Genomic DNA, 23,231 nt, shown 5'->3' with positions numbered 1-23,231 from the left:
GTAAAGAGTTGCAGAGCTGGAGGAATGAGGTGATTCTCAGAAGAAGGGGTGGGACGGGTGAATCAAGAATGTGGAAATGTGTGGCAAAACCATCTACAGCATCTGACATGGCTCAAGAAGCCAGAAAAACCTGATAGATATAGACACTTACACATTTTTCTCTGTGTTTTAAGGGCGATGGCATGGTGCTTGTTGGCATAAATGGTAACTACAGTTGCATGCTTCGCCAACCTGGAAGAGGCACAGCTGTGCTTTGGACACTTTTTGGACATGTGGATCATATACCTATAGGCAGTTGCCGCCAGCCTGGTGAGGTGTGTTCAGTTTCACCCCACTGCATGTGCCAGTCCTTGTCATTCCGGAAGAACATTTGGTCCTGGCCTGTTCAATGCCCAAAGCCATATCTGTGCCTCTTTTGTCCCCTGTGCCCCTTGCGTCCTCTAAATAACCACACATGACATATGGACAACGTTGGTTGACAAAAGAAAGGAGAGACTATTGCAGCAGCCCAAGCAGTCCAATTACATCTCGACAGCATCATCCAAAGCTTTAACGGACATTCCTGAGGAGTACTGGCTATTTAGTCACACAGAGACTTGCTTCACGTCCCTCCTGGTGCCTGGGGTCCAAACTACAGCAAATGTCAAGTGGCTCGAGGTGACCCGGTATGAACTCTTACTGTTTGTTAATTCAAGTCAGTTTTCAGTGCCATCAAAGAAGAACTACATGCCCTGGGGCTTATTATCTTACAAAACAGGTACATTCTCGACCACCTAACAGCTATGGAAGGAGGGATTTGTCCGAAAATAGGGAGCACATGTTGCACGTTTGTGCCTCCCAATGATTCAGAGAGTAGGCCCCTGACTCAGACTGTTGCCACCTTGCATAAGCTCAGATTGACTATGGAGAATGAGGCAGGTATCACAAATGACCTGTAGTTGGACTCTTTAGTCCTGGGTGCCGTCTCGGATGAGCCGTGAGAATTTTGGTGCCCATTTTCTTTTGTTCCTGTCAAATGTTCATACAATGTTGTTCTGCTCAGGTACATAAAACAGCTGTCATGATGACTATGACCCTGTCCAAAGCTAGAACCAATACCAGTTCATCTCACATGGGTACTCAGACTGATGTGGTCGTGTTCTCCACCAAGTTGTGATAACTGTGTGGAACAGTGGGTAAATTGCAGAAATGGTGGGGAGACGTGTTGGGTGTGTTCAGCGGAGCAGTATGCCAATCTTGGGACCAGTCAGAGATGGTTTTAGGGTTGTTTCCAGAGAAGATTTTAAAAACAGGAATATGATTTGTTAGTTAAATGGGTGGTCAGGAAAGGTCCCGTTAGGAAAAATTTCATTTATGTGCAATTTTCCCTCCAGTTATTCCTGACTTTCCAGTGGAGCCCAGCCATCAGCCGAACTCCCCCTCTGGGCGTTTGCTCACTTGTTATGGGAGAAACTGACCCGTCCTTCAGACTGTCAGTCCTGGGAAACTGTGTTTCCCTTAGTCTTTGACTATGTTGCAATTTCTTGGTAACTTTTTAACAGTGCACAATGTACCTTCCAGTTCCGTGCGCTGGTGTCCCTTTTTGTTTTATGGCCCGAGACACCCTCAAATACTTTTTTGATGATTGTACAAGAGTGCCTGGGATGAACTGGCGGCAGAAGTTACTTTTCATAATGTTTTACTTCTTTTTACTGAGTTAAACCACGTGTGGCTCAAGACTGTGGCCAGGTCCGAAAATGGCTGAGCCACAAAGTAGTTTGTTCTGTCCCATGACCATTTTTGTCCCTTGCCTTCACCTAGGTTGAGTAACCTGGGTTTTCCTTTTTTAGGCATGCAGCCTCCCGCAAAAACAGATCTCTTTCACAGGCTTCTACCTGTCATGTATGTGTGCCCAGGAAGAGGGCTGGGACTGTCTAGTCCCAATCCACACTACTGGTGCCAGGATGTCTGGAGTGCCTGAATGACAGACCACCATGGGCCGTGATTGGTCCACGTCTTCTGGGATGCCTGCAAGAGAGCAGGTTGTCTATTAGAAGTCCTCATTTTTGGCACAAAGCTAATCTTGGATAAGAGAAGGGGCTCTGCAGCCATTCCAGGTTGATCGCCTGTGTTCTCACCAAAATACAGGAGGAACCAAGTCTCCTATACGAAGGAACAGACTTGTGAAACCACGGGAGAAACATTGGAAGATCTTGGCTCCCTATGCCCTCTGCTGTCTCGTCGGACCCCTGCTTTCTTCTTCAATCAAGGACTGCCAAGGCGCTTAGCCCCTTTGGAGTAGTAGGAACAACTACTCTTGGCGCCCCCTGCTTACCCACCGAATAAGCCCCTTCGGAAGTGTTCCTGGGCCATCCAGCAAACTGTCCAGCTCTACCTCAGGGTAATCCGCAGCACCGCTGCCATCTTGACTGCAGACCCGAGAATAGGGACATCGCTTACATGTGTTCCCATGCATTCACCCACCGAATTTGAGGCCTAGCTCCTCTGGGTCCCAAATAAGGAAAGTGCATAATGCTGCACGCATCCACGATTCCCGCGTCAATACTTGGTGGCGACGGTCTCTATAGTTCCCCTGCTGTTCTGCTCTCCTCTGAAGCCAGCTGCAATAGAATTTTCTTCATACCTCCTTCGGAAGTTGAGAAAAGGCAACTGTCACATCACAGACAATCATTCTCCACCGCAGCCACCGATAGCCGGGGCCCGGCGAAACTGCAGGACTCAACCCTACTCGCAACCTCGACTAAACTGGCAAAGATTGGTCCCGCATGTGCCGAGTGTCGGTGAGTACTTGCATCACTTACCGGTGGCCCACTGGCACAACCGATCATTTTTACACACGAGTATCCCTTCAAGGTATTCGAACTTGGCTGGGCTAGCCTGCGCTCCCTAGCTTATCTCGCCATTTGAACACTGCTTTGCCGCCAAAGGCGGGGCCTACTCAAAACGTGGGAACCAATTCTTCATCGCCTCACGCCCCTTCCTGTCTTGCTACAACCCGTACAAGACGACCCACTTTTTGTTCATCTGCACGATTGTGCGCTTTTACGCACAACTGTACTGTTGAGCATAAGGCTCACCGCTTCTTAGGGTTGGACTCGAAAGTTAGGGAACGAACTCTGAAGAATTACCAAATGCCATTTGTGTACTAACTTGGCCCTCTCTTCACAGGTTGTGGGAATATCTTGTAACTGAATTGCATTAGGAAATGTGCTGTGTATATTTTGTATAGTTTAAGGATTTGAGTGATAATTGCTTTCTGAGTCATTTGTGGTTGGTTGCCGTGTGTGCTCATTGTGTGCTTCCGATCCCTCTCACCCCTCCTGAGACTTAGTCTTGACCGTCTGCTAAAATACCTAGATTGGTCTGGCTTGTCCAGAAGGTTCCCGTTTCACTAAACCGAGGGTGGTCTCCTAAACCTCTGCCCACCAGGTCAGAGTTTGGAAATCTGTAACAAAGTGGTATTGTTCATCAGCACATCTGAGCCAGCAGGTAAGTTACTATGGGTTTATTAGTTAAGTAGTACAGCAGAAACACTGGCACGTCCTTGCCAGCCAGCTCTCCTTCTCCAACTGCTCTCCATGGAACACATATTCAGATCACAACACTCCAAGCACAGTGACATCACTGCATTCAACACTCACATCACCACACATGGGGAGATAATGGAATGGAGGGGAGACATACATTATAACACTTCTCCGTCCCTTAATTTGCAATAACAGGAAAGCTTAAACCATAGTTACACTCTAGTACATTCCCACACACAGTACCACCCTACACTATACTGATACAAATACACGTGGCCACCACATACCTGCCCCAGCAACACCCAAGCCCAAATGGACATGAGACCCAACCCCAGGAAAACGGTCCAAAAGAAACCCATTCACACACCAAGGCCAACAAACTGAGCATAACCACTCTACACAACCATAGAGGCACAAAGGCACACTGAAACCTTGCTCCACACTAATAAAACCCCAAAATCACTAAGTAGATGGAAACAAAACCGTGCTCAACGACACCATGCTCAACGACACCATGCCAATAGGAACAAAGAACCAACCAACAACACCTTAACTCCACTCACTAATAAACTCTCACAAAAGAGGAACCCACCGACATGTAGAAAGGGCTGCACCTCCCTTCAACTGAACTGGAATTACAACTCGAGGAACAAAAACTATAAAAACAAGCACTCCACCTGTTTCAAGCTGCCCCTTGAAACCTAGGGCCTGCCACACCCCAGCGTTCCCAAAACGGATACACTACCTAACAATCAAAAACCTTCAGTGCACCTACATCCTTCCACCCTGGTCTGCACCCCAGGGCAGCCACCCCCGGGCACTAACCCAACTCTAAAGAGCAACAACAAGCGCAACTAACAACCTCGGTCCCATAACACTTGTAATACAGAGAACACCTTACCCCTAACCACAACCAAACCTGACTAGTACTCAACAACTCTAGTCCCTGTGAAACACGGGTCCTACACTCACCGAAAGGATCCAATAGACCCCCCCCTTTAACACAGTACAACCTAGACACCACACCTCAACAACACAGGACCCCAAGTCCCTGCCCTGTATAATTCTCCTCTATGCACACAGGGAACCCCTAGTCCCTGCCAATTATAATAGACCTCCACGCACCACAGGACCCCAAGTCCCTGCCAAACACAGTACTCCTCTACACACCCCAGGACCCCTAGTCCCTGCCAAATACAGTACACCTCGACACACCCCGGGACCCCTAGTCCCCACCAAACGGCACACCACCTCCTACTGTGGGACCTCCAGCACAGCCAGGCTACCGCGGTAATAACACCGCCATTTCCGCCATGAAGGCACACTACCACCATAATATGGGACCCCCAGCACCAACTGGGCTACCACAGTGGTAACACCCGCCTTAGGATCCCTAAGGCACACCACCTTAAAATGGGACCCCAGCCCAACCAGGCATCCACCTAGATTATACTGATACACCATGTACAGAACAAACACACTAACACACGGTAACGCACCCACACTGACAACAATAAAAGACACACAAAACAGCATAATTATTACTGGAGTCTTCACACACTGGCTGTGTGCTCAAATTTAGAACATTTCTTTACTTGACAAACGAAATGTGGGAAAAATTGTCACAAAGTGTAACTGCCAAAAACACCAGCCAAGTTCAAACGCAACCAAGTTCCTAATGTAGATTAGTCCGTATCTCCCACAAGTCCCGGAGCAGAAACCACCCCCCCCCCCCCAACACCCCCTCCCCCCCAATTAACAGATTAATAATATGACATGGTGGGGAACACTTCTCCAATACCCCGGTCCAAACCCTTCCTAGAGAAAAATAATGTTAATACATGACATTATTAATACCATTACAAAGCACCTCATTGTACTTTACGATCATGTTCAGATTAATAATAAAAACGGGCCACACCATAAACATCCACACACTCGCGTACCGGCCCGACACCAATAAGTGAATCAACACCAGAGGCCACAACACATACACGCGACAACATCACACTGGCCTTAATACTGCAGCACAGATCCGGCAAATATTAAAACGTCCTGCTTGCATCAGTTTGCCACAGGGCCGAACACGCTGCACTCCCGCTCAGGCGAAAGATCTCCCTTCCTCCGCCCAGAAAACACATTGGGCCTCATTACGAGTCCGGCGGTAAAACCGCCTGGTTACCGCCAGACTCGTATTACCATTACGCCTCCGTGATTCCTGGAATTACAACCCCGATTTTCCGGGAATCACGGAGGCGGAATGGTGTTAATCCCCGAATGGGGATCATGGAAACACCGGCAGCATCTTGTAATGCTGCTGGTGTTTCCTCGTCCGCCTGCAGGCGGGCGGTGTTAAACCCGCCAGGTCAGACCTGGCGGGAACATCACCTCCCGCCTGCAGGAGTTGTGATCAGGCGGTCCGGAAACAACGGTGGCAGCGGTTTTACCGCCACCGTTATTTCCGGACCGCCTGATTTGTAATGAGGCCCATTGTCTCCAACAACCTCCTTGCTCTGTGCTCATGAAGCAAATCCATATTTTTTCGTTCGGAAACCTCTGTCATCACCTGACACTCCGCAGCAGTAAACCGCACTTCCTCAGTCCTCCATAAACCTGCCGTGACACGATCCACAGTTTCCATGGGCACAGGAAGGCGTGACCTTCTTCTCCTAACAGACGGCAGCATCACTCCATTCAATGCGCACTGCACACAAATGCATTCTGGAATCTCTCTGCGCTCCATCTCCCTGCGCAGGAACGTTCCTTGATGACACGCAGACGTCATTTCACGGCTACCTCCACCAGGTCCACATCTCCAACGTCCTCCAACCGGGCAATCAGCTCGATTACTAAGGCGCCCATCCATGCCCACGCCAATGCCATCCTTGACATCGGCACCCCTCCGGCAACGCTGCGGACCCATGCTAAACTTGAGCCCCGGCATGTGTGTACCTCAAACTGGGCACACTTCCACGCCCGAATCGATGGACATCCTGCCCGCCAGCCACACCACTGGACCTTCCGGCGCCAGGCACACCGCAGGGCGAAACTATTGCTCGATTGGGTTGCCGAAGCCGTGCTCGACCCCCTCCTGCACTGGGGAGCGCTGGTGGCTCGGCTCAATGAGGAACAGCAGACCTCCTCGCACAGATGACTGGACCACCTCACGCAGATGACTCGACCACCCGGCCGCCAGCCACAACGGAGCAAGGGCACACTTCACTTGTCCTCCGTCTCCTGGGAGAGCCGCTACTGGCCCCCCCGGACCCTTGCAAAACAGCAAGGTGTAGGCAGTAAGAAGCTACTGCACTGCTGTCGGAGAGCACCTCTCTCCACACAGAGTTAAGGACCTTAACTCCATCCAGGGCCCCAGCTCCGACCATAAAGGAGCCACTTTCCCCCAGCACCACCCGGTCTGCTGGGCTGCAACTCCGGTCCGGACCTCCAGAGCTGCACTGCTGGCTGCTACCCAGGACATGGGTATATGGAGGGCAGTGTCCTGATCAACTGCTGTCCCCTCCACGACAGGATCCCATCCTCGTCGCCAGTGTAACAAAGTGGTTTTGTTCATCAACACACCTGAGCCAGCAGGTAAGTTACTATGGGTTTATTAGTTAAGTAGTACAGCAGAAACACCGGCACGTCCTTGCCAGCCAGCTCTCCTTCTCCAACTGCTCTCCATGCAACACATTCAGATCACAACACTCCAAGCACAGTGACATCACTGAATTCCACACTCACATCACCACACCAGGGGGAGGTAATGGAATGGAGGGGAGACATACATTATAACAAAATCCATCTTAACAAATTGGTGTACAGCAGTGGGATAAGATTGGAAGTACCGAGTGTTGCACACTGGTAAGGTACGCAAGTTACACTTACACAAGAGACACAGTGTTCTTAGGTTAAAGTTAACTGTAAGCCACCTGCTTTACGTTTAGTATGGAAGCAATTACAGACATTGCTTCGAGTACCTTTAAGTCTGAGACACTAAGAAAGATTTGTACCGAAAGAGGCCTTTCAGCCACTGCTATTAAATCCGAAATGATCCAAAGGATCACGGATTGGCAAGAAATGCAGATTCTGGATTTCTCCTCTTATGATAGTACAGAAGGTGCTGGGGATATCCCAAGAACTAGTAATGTGTTAACCATTGCTACCATAGAGGGAGGGCAGGATGACGATGATGTGTCCTCTATTTCATTGACCGGCTCTGGGGCTGAAGCCCTTTTGGAATTCAAGAAGCAAGAGCTGCTGTTTAAGCAGAAGGAGCTTGAATTACACATGGCTAAGCAGAAGGACAGGGACCACTAGTTGGAGCTTGCTAGATTGCAGGGCATCAATGGTTCCACTAGAAGGTCTGGTAATGGGGCTGGTCCCTCTTCTCATTCAAGGCTTCCAAAAGATCTGCTTAGTGTGTATGATGACAAGAATGACATCATGGACTGGTTGACTGTATTTCAGTATGCCTGTGAAATACAAGAGGTAGTGGATGATGATAAGATTGCATGGTTGCTCAGACTACCCGATTATGGCTGCAGTGCTATTATGGATATGCAAAGGCGGACAGAAAAGACTTTGCAAAATTGAAGCAAACTCTGGTTTTAAAGTTTGGGAAGACTCCTGCTCAATACTTGAAATTTTTCAGAGAATACAAAAAGAAAGAAGGTAATACTTGGGTTTCTTATGTTGCCGATTCTTTTAAAAACTTGACTGGTTGGGTGGAAGGGTACAAAGTCACCACCTTTGACGGTATGATGTGTTTAGTCATGCTTGAACATATTTTTGCTTCTTGTTCCTCCGAGCTTAAGCAGCACTTGGCTGATTTTAAGGAGATAGATCCTGAGCAGTTAGCCATTGCAGCAGACTTTTGGGTGTCATACACGAGTGTCCTATAAGGACAAGCCTGCTTCTGTTAAGCAGAAGGAGGGGGGAAAAAGATGATGGTGGGGGATCTGAAAAATCATCTTCTGAGAAGGGCCACAAAAAGTTTTAAAAGGGTAAGTCACCCGAGAACAGTCAGAGTAGTGAGAGTAACCCTCCCAAGTATAGCTTGGGTTACAGTAAGCCTCCCTATGTGCACAGACCCAGTGGATCTTTTGAGGCTTGTGGACCAAGCAACCATGTGAAGGGGACCCCAGATTTCAGGTCAAAACCTTGGGGGTACACCTTCCCCTCCTATGAGGAGGAAGACATTATCACAGGGGCATCCTTCTCAGATTCCTTCCACAGTGGGATATAATCTTAGGTAGTCTTAGTTTCCCTGGGTTCCTGGGAGTCAAGAGTTTCAGAAGCGTATGCTAGGATACATGACAACAGCAAGCACTACTTTAAGGACACTGTGCTGATCAATGGAGTTGACACTCCTGCCCTTAGGGAGTGTGGAACCAGCAGAACTGTGGCGGATGCCACTCTGGTCAACCAGTTGGGGCTTACCAGAGCTCCCCTGATGCCCACCAAGTTAGCTAATGCCCCCCTCTCAAGTTCCCCGTAATGCCTGTCAATCTGACTATTAATGGTACAGTTGTACGGATTCCTGCAAGTGTACAGAGGCGAGTCCCTGGAAAAGCTTTGCTGGGAAATAACCTCAGAGACTTTGGTCTTGTAGGGGAAACATCAGACAAACCCTCTGCAAGGTCACAGACAAGAGCTGCCCTGGCCAAGTCCAAGGCTGAGCCAAAGCCAAAGGGGAAACTAGAGGCTAAGGGAGTCAGAAAATCAAAAAGAGGGAAAGAGAATATTTCCACAAACTCACCTACCACTGAGGTGGAGGTAGTTGGCCAAGCACCTAAATCCGACGGGGACGAGATGCTGCATGAAATACTCAACCCGCATGACCATCCTGAACTCCAAAGTTTATTGGTTGAAGGTGGTCCTGATAGGGTAGAATTCAGTAAGAGCCAACGCTAGTGTCCATCTTTGAAAGGCCTATGGAGACAGGCCTGCTCCAAGCTTGAGGGTGAACCTCCAGAGAAGCATAGTATTCATTGGGAAGGTGGGCTCCTGTATAGTGAGCCCACATAGTCTATTGAAGGAGACCATAGGATGTTGGTGGTCCCCCTTAAAGTCAGACCATTCCTCCTGCAACTGGCGCATGAAGTCCCCCTTACTGGTCACCTTGGGATCAAGAGAACCAAGCAAAGGTTATCCACTTCTACTGGCCCAAGATGGAGGTGCAAGTAGAAAGTCATTCCAGGTGTTGTGCCACACGCCAGATTTCTGGAAAAAGTGGCTCAACAATCCAGGCTCCATTAGTACCACTCCCTGTTGTGGCAGTGCCATTTGAGAGGGTAGGGGTTGACATTGTTGGTGCCCTTGACCCTCAGACATCCTCTGGCAATAGGTTTATCTTGGTGCTGGTCGACCCTGCCACCAGATATCCTGAAGCCCTCCCACTGAAGACAGTGACTCCCAAGTCAGTTCCTACAGCTTTACTTGACATACTTACTAGAGTTGGCTTCCATAAAGAAGTTGTGTCTGACAGAGGCAGCAACTTTATGTCCAAGTATATGCAAGTCATGTGGAAGGAGTGGGGGGTCACTTATACATTTTCATAAGCTTATCATCCCCAAATAGCTTAGTTGAGAGGTTTAATAGAACTCTCAAAAGCATGATTGGGGCTCTGGAAGAACATCAAAGGAGAAAATTGGATCTTCTGTTGCCATGCTTACTCTTTGCCTAGATAGGTACCTCAAGAGGGGGTGGTCTTTAGCCCCTTCGAGCTTCTTTTTGGTCACTATGTGAGGGGGGCACTGCCATACTCAAGGAAGGGTGAGAGCTCCCCACTCCTACTGTCACTACCAATGTGGTGGACTATGTGCTTTGATTAAGGAAGTGGATGGTCCTCCTGATGACTCAGGCCAGTGACAGGTTGAAGCTTCACTTGTTCACTTTACTCCCAGGTCAAGAAGTCCTGATCATGAATCCCATAAGGCATCAAGCCCTACAGAATAAATGGGGAAACCATTACACATTTGTGGAGCAGCTGGGTGAGGTCAACTATTTGGTGGACCTTAGAAGGCCTGGACAGGCCCCAAAAGTGCTTCCCATAAATAGGCTGAAGGCTTTCCCTAGGGTGGATAGCTGCACTGCTACTGGCATCAGATATGGAAGAGGAGGAATCAGAACCTCTACCCGACTTATTCCAGAACAGTCCTTCAGATGGCTCCATTGAGGGTGTACATGTGGCCCCGCACCTGACCTCTGACCAACAAAGGGAAACAAGAACGTTGCTGAGGAAGTTCTCCTCTTTGTTCTCACTGGCTCCCGTGTTTACACCAAGGTGTCAAACCTGTATTGACACTGGAGATAGTGTAGCTACCAAAGGTAGGGGATAAAGAAAGTCAGACAAGGTAAGATCCTACATCAAGGCAGAGGTCCACAAGATGTTGGATCTAGGAGTGATTGAGCCTTCCAGTAGTCCCTGGCCTAGCCCTGTGCTTATAGTGCCAAAAGCTGGTATCTCAGAACTTTCTGAGTAGATTATAAGGCTCTGAATACTGTTACCAAGACAGATGCTCACCCCCTACCTAGAACTGATGAGCTGGTGGGTACCTTGGGTGCCGCCAAGTACCTCTGCACATTTGACCTCACTGCTGGCTATTGGCAAATTGCTTTAGCCGAACATGCCAAGGAGAAGACAGCATTCTCAACTCGAGAAGGCCTTTACCAGTTCAGGGTAATACCATTTGGGTTAAAAAATGCATCTGCCACTTTTCAGATGCTTGTGGACCATGCTCTAAATGGGATGGATGAATTCTGCTAAGCATAGCTGGATGATAGAGCAGTCTGCAGTGCCACCTGAGAGGAACATGTAGAGCACCTCAGAATTGTGTTACAGGCTCTTCAGAAGGTCCACATAACCATAAAGGCCAGCAAGCACCAGATTGGTCAAGTATCAGTGGTCTACCTTGGGCATGAAGTAGGTGTAGGGAGGATTCAGCCTCTACCCAGTAAAGTACAACACTGGCCTACTCCCACTACACAAAGCCAAGTGAGAGCCTTCTTAGGATTCACTGGGTACTACTGAAAAATAATGGCAGACTATGGCACCATAGCTGCCCCTCTGACTGTTCTCACTACTCCAAAGAAGCCTAAGAAGGTCTCTTGGTCTGAGGAGTCTGAGAAGGCCTTCAATGGCTTAAAAGACTCTGCGCTAGGCCCCTGACTACAATCATGCTTTTATTGTGCAGACAGACGTCTCTGACACTGGGTTAGGTGCTGTACTATCACAGATAGATGAGAAATGCCAGGAACACCCAATTTGATTCATTAGTCCCCAGCTTAACGACAGAGAGCTCAGGTGGTCCACTGTGGAGAAAGAACATTTCTCTGTTGTGTGGGCCCTAAGGATGCTGAGGTCCTACCTCTATGGGACCCACTTCACTGTGCAGACTGACCATAAGCCCTTAAAGTGGCTAATGAACCTGAAGGGAGAGATTCCAAAGTTGCTTAGTTGGTCCATAAGCCTGTGAGGGTTTGACTTCACCATTGAGGACAGGCCAGGTCTACAATATAGCAATGCTGATGGGCTGTCCAGAATGTTTAACTAACCTGAACATGAGGTCTATCATGGGTGGATTAGTTCCCCCTGTCCTTAGTCTGCGAGGGGGGAGTGTTAGGAAAGATTTAATTTATGTGCAATTTTCCCTCCAATTATGGACACCCCCCCCCCAACCCCCCCCAAAATTGTTGCTTTTGTTTGGCTATCCTAACCTGACTTATTCCAGTGGAATCCAGCCTTCAGCTGAACTCCCCTGGGCTTTTGCTCACTTGTTATGGGGAAACTGACACATTCTTCAGACTGTCAGAACTGGGAAACTAGATTTCCCTTAGTCTTTGACTATGTTGCCATTTCTTGATAACTTTTTAACCATGCACAATGTACCTTCCAGTACAGTGCACCGGGTCCCTTTTTGTTTTAAGGCCCTAGATCCCCTCAAAGGATTTTCTGGTGCTTGTACGAGTGTGCTTGGGACAAACTGGTGGCAGCAGTTACTTTTGATAATGTTTTACTTCTTTTTATTGAGTTAAATGCCGTTTACTCAGTTTGGCTCAGGACTGTGGCAAGGTCTAAAAATGGCCATGCCACAAAGTCTTTTGTTCTGGCCCATGGCCATTTTGTCCCTTGCCTTCATCCAGGTCAAGTAATACAGGTTTATCTTATATGGGCATGCAGCTTCCCGCAAAAACCAATCTCTTTTGCGGGCATCTGCCTCTTACATATGTGTGCCCAAGAAGAGGGCTGGGACCGTCTAGACCCAATCCACACAACTGGTGACAGGATGTCTGGAGTTCCTGAATGACTGAGTGAGACCACCGTGGGCTGTGATTGGTCCACGTCTGGCATGCCTGCAAGAGAGCAATCTTCTATAGGAAGCCCTCGTTTTTGTCACAAAGTTAATCTTGGATAAGAGAAGGGGCTATGCAGCCATTCCAGCTCAATCACCTTTGTTCTCAACGAACTACAGAAGGAGCCAAGTCTCCTACATGAAGAAACAGACTTGTGAAACTGCTGGCGATGCTTTGGAAGGTTTTGGCACCCTTTGCCCTCTGCTGTCCTGTGAGACCCCTGCTTTCTTCTTTGATCAAGAAGGCCTGCCAAGGCGCTTCACCCCCTTGGAGTAGTGGGAACAACTACTGTTGGCACCCCCTGCCTACCAAGCAAATGAGCTCCTTCGGAAGTGTTCCTGGGCCATCCAGTAAACTGTCCGGCTCTACCTCAGGGTAATCTGCAGCACCGCACCGTCGAGTGCAGACCCGAGAATTGGTACATCGCTTGCTAGTGGTCCCGTGCATTCTCCCGCCAAATTTTGCAGGCCTCGCTCCTCTTGGTCCCGAATAAGAAGTGCGTAATGCTGCCCGCATCCACAATTCCCGCGTCACTACTTGGTGGTGACAGTTACTATAGTTCCCCTGCTGTTCTGCTCTCCTGTGCCCTGAAGCCAGCTGCACCGGAATTTTCTTCATACCTCCTTCAGAAGCTGAGAAAAGACAACTGTCCCGTCAGACGATCATTCTCCACCGCAGCAGCTGAGAGCAGGAGCACTGCAAAACTGCAGGACTCGAACATACTAGGGACCTCGACTAAACTAGCAAAGTTTGTTTGAGACTGTACCGAGGATCGGTGAGTACTTGCATCACTTACCGGTGGCCCCCTGGGACAACCGATCATTTTTTTTACACACGAGTAACACTGCTTTGCCGACAAAGGCAGGACCTACTCAAATAGTGGGAACCAATTCTTCATCGCCTCAAGCCCCTTCCTGACTTGCTACAATCCTTACAAGAAGACCCCCTTTTTGTTCATCTGCACGATTGAGGGCTTTTACACACAACTGTACTGTTGAGCACAAGGCTCCTCACTTCTTAGGGTTGGACTCGAAAGTTAGGGAACAAACTCTGGAGAATTACCTGATGCCATTTGTGTACCAACTTGACCCTCTTCACAGGTTGTGTGTATATCTTGTAACTGAATTGCATTAGGAAATGGGTTGTGTATATATTGTATAGTTTAAGGATTTGAGTGATAACTGTTTTCTCATTGCTAAAGTTAATTGTGTCGATTTGGTCCAGCCGACAATAAATGCATATTTTTCATATACACTTGTCTAAGAGTAATTTGTGGTTCGTTGCTGTGTGTGCTCATTGTGCACCCCTCCTAAGACTTAGTCTTGACCGCCTGCCAAGATACCTAGATTGGTCTGCCTTGTCCAGAAGGTTCCCCCTGTTTCACTAAACTGAGGGTGGCCTCCTAAGCTTCTACCCACCAGGCCAGAGTTTAGAAATCCATCTTAATAGGTCCCAACAATGTTAATGTTAAAGGATATTTGTCCCACGCACTATCACCACCGGAGTGGTCCTCTGACGCTCTGGCGGCTCTGAAAAAGGGAGAAGGGGGGGTGAGTTAGTGGGAATAAGCTGGAAAAGTGCAAGAGAGCAGTAATGTGCTGTTGGCAGCCTCATCCCAGTGGGTCAGTTGGCTTGGTTTGGGGTGTTTTACAGTCGGTAGTCGTGGTGTGCTGTTGTGCAAGTCTATGTGTGGTTTGTTTTGTTGTTGCAGTGTGGTGAAGTTTGTGCGGATTGCTGTGCTTGAGGTTTGGGGTTGTGTTTGGTTAGAGTTTGAGAGGTGTTCAGAGGGATGAAATTGTTAGTGTATTGGTTAGTTGGTATTGCTGTCCAGGTGTGATGCTTGCTATCATTCGCTATTGCATCTGAGTGTGGCACTTGCTAATCTTCAATGTTCTGTCCAGATGCGAGGCAGGCCAGTGATCACCATTCTATTCAAGTGTGGCCCTTATCATTCAAAGTTTCATTTAAGTGTGGCTCATGCTAACATTCACATTTCTATCCAGATGCGACGCCAGCTAAAGTTAAGAATTCCATCCAAGTGTGGCACATGCCAACATTCACAATTCTGTCTAGATGCGACGGAAGCTAGAGTTAAGAATTCCATCTAAGTGTAGCACATGCTAACATTCACACTTCTATCTAGATGCGACGTCAGCTAAAGTTAAGAATGCCATCTGTGTGTGGTACATACTAACACTCACAATTCTGTCTAGATGTGACGGAAGCTAGACAATGAGGAGGGTTTCATGTTGCACATGCCATATTTGTGACCCGGGGTGCAGCGAAATGGGCGCAATGTTTCAATTTCATAAGTATCCAGTGTAGTTAAATGCAAATGGGATAGGTTACTGTAAGTGTTTATTTTGGGTTCAAATTGATACATATTAGACAAATCCCAAAACTGCCAAATGAAAGATAAAACCACAATTATGAGATGGTGTGCAATGAAGTGCTTAGAGGCTGGGCAGCCCAGAGTTTTATAATATGCATGCGAGGAAGGGGACTGGTCACGGAGGTTCCACTGTGAAGGAGAGACAATTTATTAAACATGCATGCACACTGAGATACGTCTTTTTTTTTTAAAATTGTACATAGAGGACTTTTTATGTATTCATTCAGTTCTTGCAGTGAATTTCAAGTGGCTGGGAAAAACTAGTTCTGCTGGAAGAGAAGTAAAGATTAACGAAGCAATTGGGCAGTTAGGAACTGGCTGACAGTTCATGGCCTGGCAGTATCGCAGAAAATTATAAGTTACTCACCGTATTGACTAACGTACTCCTAGTCCATAGTCCCCTTTCCCCCATACTGCATGAGCGTCCGTCGCTAGGGACGGGAGACATGACCTTTTTTACCAGAAAAAACCCCCCCATCCCCTTTAAATTTAGAGGCGCGCAGGGGTGCAGCCCTGGGAGCATGTGCTCCCTTGACTCCGCCCACCGGTACCACTCCTCAGTGCCCATTGACAATTTACCATTGCCTTATGAAACCAGTTTTATTAGGGAGAGGCTGGTGGGACGTATGGAGGAAAGGGGACTAGGAGTATGTTAGTCACTACAGTGAGTATCTTATAATTACCCCTACATCTCATCCCCTTTCCTCCATACTGCATGTGCGATTACAACTGAATGTAGCCCCACGGTGGAGAGGTGACCCTGAAGTTCCTTAGATCCACCTGTCCGAAAGCCGCATCGGACCTAAAGCCAGCATCCAAACAGTAGTGCTTGCAGAAGGCTGATGACCTGCCAAGTGACCAGTCTCTGGAGTGTGACCCCTGTGGTCTTGGCTCTGACAGCATGGACATGCATGTTCGCTGGAAGTGGTTTGTGCTGCCCCTCATAGGCCTCCTTGATGGCCGCAACCATCCACCTTGCTATAGAGGCCTTGGACGCCTGATCACCCAGCCTTGACCCCCCCCGAAGGTGAAAAAGAGCGTCCGACTTGCGGAAGCTCTTGGTCCTGTCCAGATTGAATTTCAGAGTGTGTCTGAGATCCAGACAGTGCAAGACCCTTTGAGCATCGTCCTTAGGATTATCAAAGAAGGTAGGTAACACTAGCTCCTCATTTAGATGGAAAGACGAGACTACTTTAGGTATGAATGGCATTCTCAGGACCACCTTATCTCTGTGAAAAGTAGTGTAGGTTTCTGAAGCCACCAGTTCCTGGATTTCGCTAACCCTACGCACAGACATAAGACCCACCAACAGTGCTATTTTAATGGTGACAAACCCGATGTCCGCGGATGCCATTGGTTCGAAGGTTTGTGCGCTAGGGCGCCCAACACTACATTGAGGTCCCACACAGGATGTGGTTTCTTGATGGGCGGGTAGAGCCTGGTGAGGCCCACCAGATATTGTTTAACCACCGGGTTGGAGGAGAAGACCTCCTCCACGAGTTCCTGTAGGCTCCTATAGCTGTATAAGCGTTAGGAAAGATACAGTTTCTGGGAACACCACCCTCAGGGGTCACAAGGCAGTAAGGAGAGCAACAAGGGGAGAGGTGGTGATCCTGTGACCTTGAAACCACAGTCAGGTGAATGGTGTGTCTGTCGCCGGAAGAACGACCACTGGAGCACTCGTTAATTTATTCTGAAGGAGTACTAAAAAAGTTGAGTGCGATACGATAGTCATGCTCAACTGGTCTTGGATTGAAAATACAAATAGCAATGTTAGCATATTTCACATTATGACTATAGCAAAAGCATTTTTCATCAGAGTTGAATAGTCAAAAATGCACAAAAAATGTTTGTGGGGTTAGTGTGTGAAAAACAAATTCTTGTGTGAACACTCAATGAGCAGCATCAAACAATTAGAAGTAGAGCATTATTTAGTTGAACTAGCTCTATAGCACATGGAAAACCTGTTAGATATCTTAAGTTTGGTTTTGTGGAGGTCGCTGCCAGGTAGGGTCGGAATGTATCTATGTGCACCCCCGAGTGGGCGAGGTGCACAGAGAAGGAAAGCACGTTTAACCACCGGGTTGGAGTAGGAGAAGACCTCCTCCACCGAGTTCCTGTAGGCTCCTATAGCTGCCAGGTAGGTGCAGAATGTGTCTATTTGCACCCCTTAGTGGGCAAGGTGCGTAGAGAAGTAAAGCATGTCGTCCAATGTGCAAGTAAGGGGGTCGATCCCCTTAGAGTCCGCCCACTGACAGAACCTAGTCCATTTATTTTTTTAACTGGCTCCTACTCGCATGGCTCCTCGTGCCCTGAATGACGTCTAGGTCAGCCTGTGACAGGCTCAGATGCTTTAGTGTGACCTGCTCAGGAACCACGCCGCAGGTGAATGGGTGGCCTGTCCGAGAGGCTGAGGAGCACCGACAACCAAGGTTTCGTCAGCCACCACGGAGCCATCAGAATAATGCAGAGATTACAAGATTCTCTTATCCTGCAGATCATCCTGCAGATCACCCTGTGGACCAGGGGCGTGGGAGGAAATGCATATGCTGTCATGCCGTTCCACTGTATCTGGAACGCATCGCCCAGAGAGCCGGGGCCCTGCCCCTACCAAAAAGCGAACTGTGGGCACTTCCTGTTGTACCAGGTGGCAAAGAGATCCACCTGAGAATGACCCCATCTGGTGAAGATCCCGAGAAGGACCCGATCGTTCAATTGCCATTCGTATTTGTCTGCTCCCTGTCTGCTGAACCTGTCCGCCTCCAGGTTGGACTCCCCCGGGAGGTGGATTGCACTCAAGTATATGTTGTTCTCCATGGCCGATTCCCACATGTTGACCGCTAGACTGCACAGTGGAGGGGACCTGGTGCCACCCTGCTTGTTGATGTAATACATGCTGGTGGAGTTGTCTGAATGAGGACCACTTTTCCACAAATAAGAGGAAGGGAAGCTTTGAGAGCAAGCCAGATAGCTTTCAGCTCCAGCCAGTGGATATGGGCCCTCCTGCTCCTGGAGGGACCAGACTCCATGGACACTGGTTGTCCAGTGTCGCGCCCCAGCCTTCCAGGGAGAAACCGTTGATGGTAAATTGAGGTACTGCCTGCGGGAAGGGCTTGCCCATCCACAGTTTGCAGTCCCTGGAGGAATGCTGACCAGCTTCGCTTGGGAGCCCCGCTCCCGATTCCATGAGGCTGCGAAGTGCATCTGTAATCTCCTCATCTTGAGTCTCGTGTGGGTACAGCCAGAAGGACCACTGCCATGATATCCAATAGATGCTGGCACCACCAGGCCGAGGTCAACTCTTGGCTGAGAAAGTGACCTGTGGCCTTCTTGATGGTCATGATCTTGTCCTCCGAGGGAAAAACTGTCTCATAGCTTGTGTCCCATATGAGGCCCAGAAAGGTCAGGCTGCAGCGGAGACCTCTTGAGGTTGAAAGAAAATCCCAGTTTGTGGAGTGTGATCATTAGGGCGGAGGAAGTGTGGTGAACCACCTCAGAGAGCTCACCCTGACTAGCTAGTCGTCCAGGTATGCGTAGACATGGTGGCCTTGGGCCCTGAGGAGGGCCGCCAATGCATTCATAAATCTGGTAAATACCCTGGGGGCTGAGTTGAGGCCGAAGGGTAGAACCTTGTATTAGAAATGGAAGCCCATGCACCTGAACCGTAGAAAGGACTGACGAGGCTGCCAAAGTGGGACGTGTAGATACGCGTCCTTCAGAACCAGGGAGCACATCCAGTCTCCCGTGCACAGTGCTCTGCAATGAGTGCTGGTGTAACAATCTTGGATTTTTGAAGAGGGAGGGAGAGTTTGAGGGTGGAGAGGTCCAACACAACTCTCAGGCCAGCCTGGTTCTTCTTTTGTATGGGGAAAATCCTGGAGTAGAGGCCCGAGCCTCCCTGGGAGGCTGGGACTTCTTCCACCACCTGGCTCTCCATGAGCAAACAAATATCCACCAACAGAGTTGTCATCCCAACCTGTGGTAGTGAAGGAGAGGGAGAAATCGGTAGATGGTACCCTGTGGACACTACAGATAGGATCCAGGGGTCCGCGATCCTCTGACGCCAAGACTGTGCATGAAGGGCAAGCCTGATCCCCACCCGAGACACATGGACCCGAAGGAGCGCGTCATGCCTTTGTTCCCTCTGAGGCAGGTGCGGAGGAGGGGGACTGAAAGAAGCCCTTGCCCCCCCCACCCCCCTTCTGCTGTTTGCACCGGTGCTGACTCAGAGAATGGCCATGCTGTTTCAACAGCAGTTCTTGTATGCCCCGGAACCCGCTGAAAGCCTGCCACTTGTCGGAGCGTTGATGCGACTGGGTGTATGCCTTGGGCATGGCCTTTGTGAGGATAAAGACATCGCAGTTTGGGAACTGTTTCTCTTTTTATCTAGCTCCTCATCAGTGGTGAAATGAAAGAGGTCGCCACCCTCGAATGGAAGGTCCAGTATGCGTTACTGGACATCCAAGTTGAACTTGGTAGCCCGTAGCCAGGCAGTCCTTGTCTTGTCCGTGGCGATGCAGATGGCCCGGCCTGCAGTTTCACGGTGGACTCCATGATGTCCTGCACCACCAATTTAGCTTCTGCTAGCCCCACCTTGAAACGTGCATAGCTCTGCACCGGAAGTTCTGGAAGAAAGTCAGCTATTTCCCACCAAAGCCTCTGGTTAACGGCTGCCAGCATGGCGCCCGCATTGGATTGACGAAGGTGCAGTAAGGCGTTAGAATAAACCTTTCTTCCGGAAGCCTCCAAGATCTTCTCCTCCTTGCCTAGAAGCGCCGAGGACGAAGTGGCGGAGGACGACTGAGGCTTTGAGTAGAGATGCTGCAGCGATCACCAAAGAGTGCGGTTGAGGGTTTGTTTATTTTTATAGCGCACCTGACCCTGGGGTATCTGGGCGTGTTAGAAATGTAGCAAGGGTACAGCTATAGGCAAGTGGTCATAATTACAGTAGTGGAAATGGACATGATGATACATTTGTTACAGACTCATTGGTGATAAGTTTGTTACATTGTGTTGAAACATTTATTACAGACAGTGGCATTGACAAAGGATGAAGGTTGAGTCAGTCTATTGTTACTTGCTGAGTAGCCAAGAGATGGTGTTTCTCCTAAAGTTGGTGAAGTGCTGAGTTGTCCTAATGGTTGGTGGGAGAGTATTCCACAATTGAGCTGCTAATACTGGGAAGCTGCTCCCTCCTTTTCTTTTCAGCTTGTACCTAGGGACTACAAGACAGGACATGTTGGCTGACTTGGTGACCTGTGTGGTGGATCTGATAGTGAATTTTTCTGTTAGGTAGGGTGGAGCTGTATGGTGTAGTGATTTGAAAGTGAGACAGAGGGCCACATTACAACATTAGCGGTAGCCATGCCGCTATTGGAGGCATGGCCGCCACCAAAACCGGGTCCGGGTTCCCTAAATGGGGAATTACCGGGCCATTCCGAGTTTGGAGGGCCCGGTAATTCCTCCTTCAAGGAACCTGGGCCCAGACCTTCCCCAAACCCCATTCGAGCCCCCATAGGACTCAATGGGAATGGGTGCAGGGAGCTAACAACGGGCCAATTACGACCGGCCCGTTGTTAGCTCCCTGGTCCCCTCGCGGGACCCAGTAAGAACGCCTGGTTTTACCAGGCGTCCTTACCGGGTCCCGCGAGGGTACCTCGTAATCTGGCGGAATGGGTTTAACGGGTCTGCATCCATTTGCGGCACCCGTTAACCCATTCCGCCAATGTTGTAATGAGGCCCAGAGTGATTTTAGCTCAATCTTTTCCTTGACAAGGAGAGCCATTTGTGTTGTTTTCTTATTGCAGAGATATGCGCATTCCTAGGGATGTTTAAGGCAACTCTAAGTGCATTATTCTGCATTATTTTTAATAAGCTGCTTGCCTCTTAATAAGGTCTGTTGCAATAGTCCAGTTTGGACAATATGAGTGCTCTGGAGGGGGTAAGGCAGCTGTCTGTGGAGAGTAGTGGTCTACAGGCCCTTATTAGTTTGCCCGTATAGGCAGTGGCTGAGGCAGTCATATTGACTTGTTTTTGTAGGTTGGAGGTGGTGTCAAGATAGAAGCCCAAGGTTTTTACTTGTTTGTCTACTGGGATGCTGTTCCCATCTATCTTGACGAATGCATAAAGTGGGCTAATCTTGTTGATGTGCCTACTAGTAAGAGTTAGGTTTTATCATCATTCAGGCATAGGCCATGGGTGGCCATCGATGCCTGAATGATTAGATATATTTCGTTCACAAGCCGTACGTCTGAATCATAGTTGCCGGTCAGAGGGAGGAGGATCTGGCTGTCATCTGCGTAGTTCGTTTAGGTGACACCCAGACGGTCCAGTTCATCAAATAGGGGTTTTGTGAAGACATTGTACAGAGTAGGTGATACACACAAACCCTCTAGTACTCCACATGTAATGGGTATGGGGTTAGCTGATGCAGATGGTGAAAAGACTTGCATAGTCCTGTTGAGGAATGATTCTATCCATGTGATAGTCATTTGGGAGACGTGGGCTGCAGTGGTGAGGTGTTTGCAGAGTATACTGTGGTCAACCAAGCCGAATGCGGCTGATAAGTCTAAGAGGAGTAGTATTGCTATTTTGCCTTTGTCTTGGATTTCGTCAATCTGGCTTTTAAGATCAATCAGGGCCGTTTCAGTCCCATGTTGAGGCCTAAAGCCAGATTGGAGAGTCCCGAGTAGTTGCTTGGTCTCAAGGTATTCCTGAATTTGCAGGTATGCAACCTTGTCCAAGATCTTCAGTAGAAATGGGACTGTGGTGATTGGTCTATAATTTGTGGGGATGGTGGGGTCTAATGATTGTTTTTTAAGTAGAGGAAGGACCCATGATTCCTTCAGGTTGTTGGGGACAGTATCTGTAGTGAAGGAGGCATTTATTAACTTTGTTATGAATGGGGCCAAGTCTCTGGCAGCGTCTTTAATGATCTGTGCCGGGCAGCTGTTGCCTTGGCATTTAGTTGGTTTTAGTGAGCCAATGATTTTTTTGACCATTGGTATTGACACTTTAGAGAATTTGAAGTCTTGGGAGTGCAGACTCATCAGGTGTGGCAGGCAGGCTGAACCTGGTGGGCATGGCTTCAGAAGCTCAGCTATATAAGCTGTTCCATCCTTAAGGCCGGTGCTTCGCGTTACTGTGCACTTGTGTGCAACGTGACGCTCACCGCCGCTTGGACCAGTTTACTTACCTTTGAAACCAGGCGTTCTCCTGCATACTTACCTCCAGGAAACCGGTGCTTCATCTGCAGACTCATCTCCTGATATCCAGTGATCTTGATCCCGACGCCGCAAAACTGCGCTCCGCATCCACGAACTCTGACCCTGTGAAGAAGAAGAAAGACAAGGTTAGAACATTCGTCCTAGGGCCACGCCGCATTTGAAACCTGCGCGGCACCTAGATAAAAACTTACCAGCTACTGCACCGCTGCAGCTTCGTTCCTCGTTCCCTCCGGCTGCCGCCTCAAGCTCCGCAGCTTCTGCCAGACCGGCAACATCACCTGCAAGGGAAGAAAGCAAAAGAGCAAACATCAAAAGCGGAACGGATAGCAATACAAGACAACGAACTTTACAATACAACAAAAACAGACTAGGAATGAGAAAGGCAAACAGGAACACTTACCTGAAGTATAGTGGCTTAGTCGCAGCAGAACTGGATTACCACGCAAGGGACCAGTGAAGGAAATTGGCCCAGATCATAGAAGCGCCCCTGCCAGAAGCAGCAGGACGGAGTGCTCACCAAAACTAATCAACAGGTGGGCTTTCCAGGGACAGCGCATCCCACGAATACCATGGTTTGGGAGAAGGGGTCTGGAAGGGGATCAGGCGCACAAGCTGGCATACTCACCCCCTATTCTCCACGCAAGAGCAGTTCCAAGCAGCATCGCCTGTCACCACATAAGCGCAGAGGGCGAAGTCGGACCCGAGCGACATCACCCCTGGGAGGGCTGCAAC

Source organism: Ambystoma mexicanum, chromosome 2p, assembly GCF_040938575.1.
Source record: "Ambystoma mexicanum isolate Mex_15411 chromosome 2p, UKY_AmexF1_1, whole genome shotgun sequence".
In the NCBI taxonomy this organism is placed as follows: Eukaryota; Metazoa; Chordata; class Amphibia; order Caudata; family Ambystomatidae; genus Ambystoma; species Ambystoma mexicanum.
The sequence above is the reverse complement of the archived record's forward strand: the minus strand, read 5'-3'. Positions refer to the sequence as shown.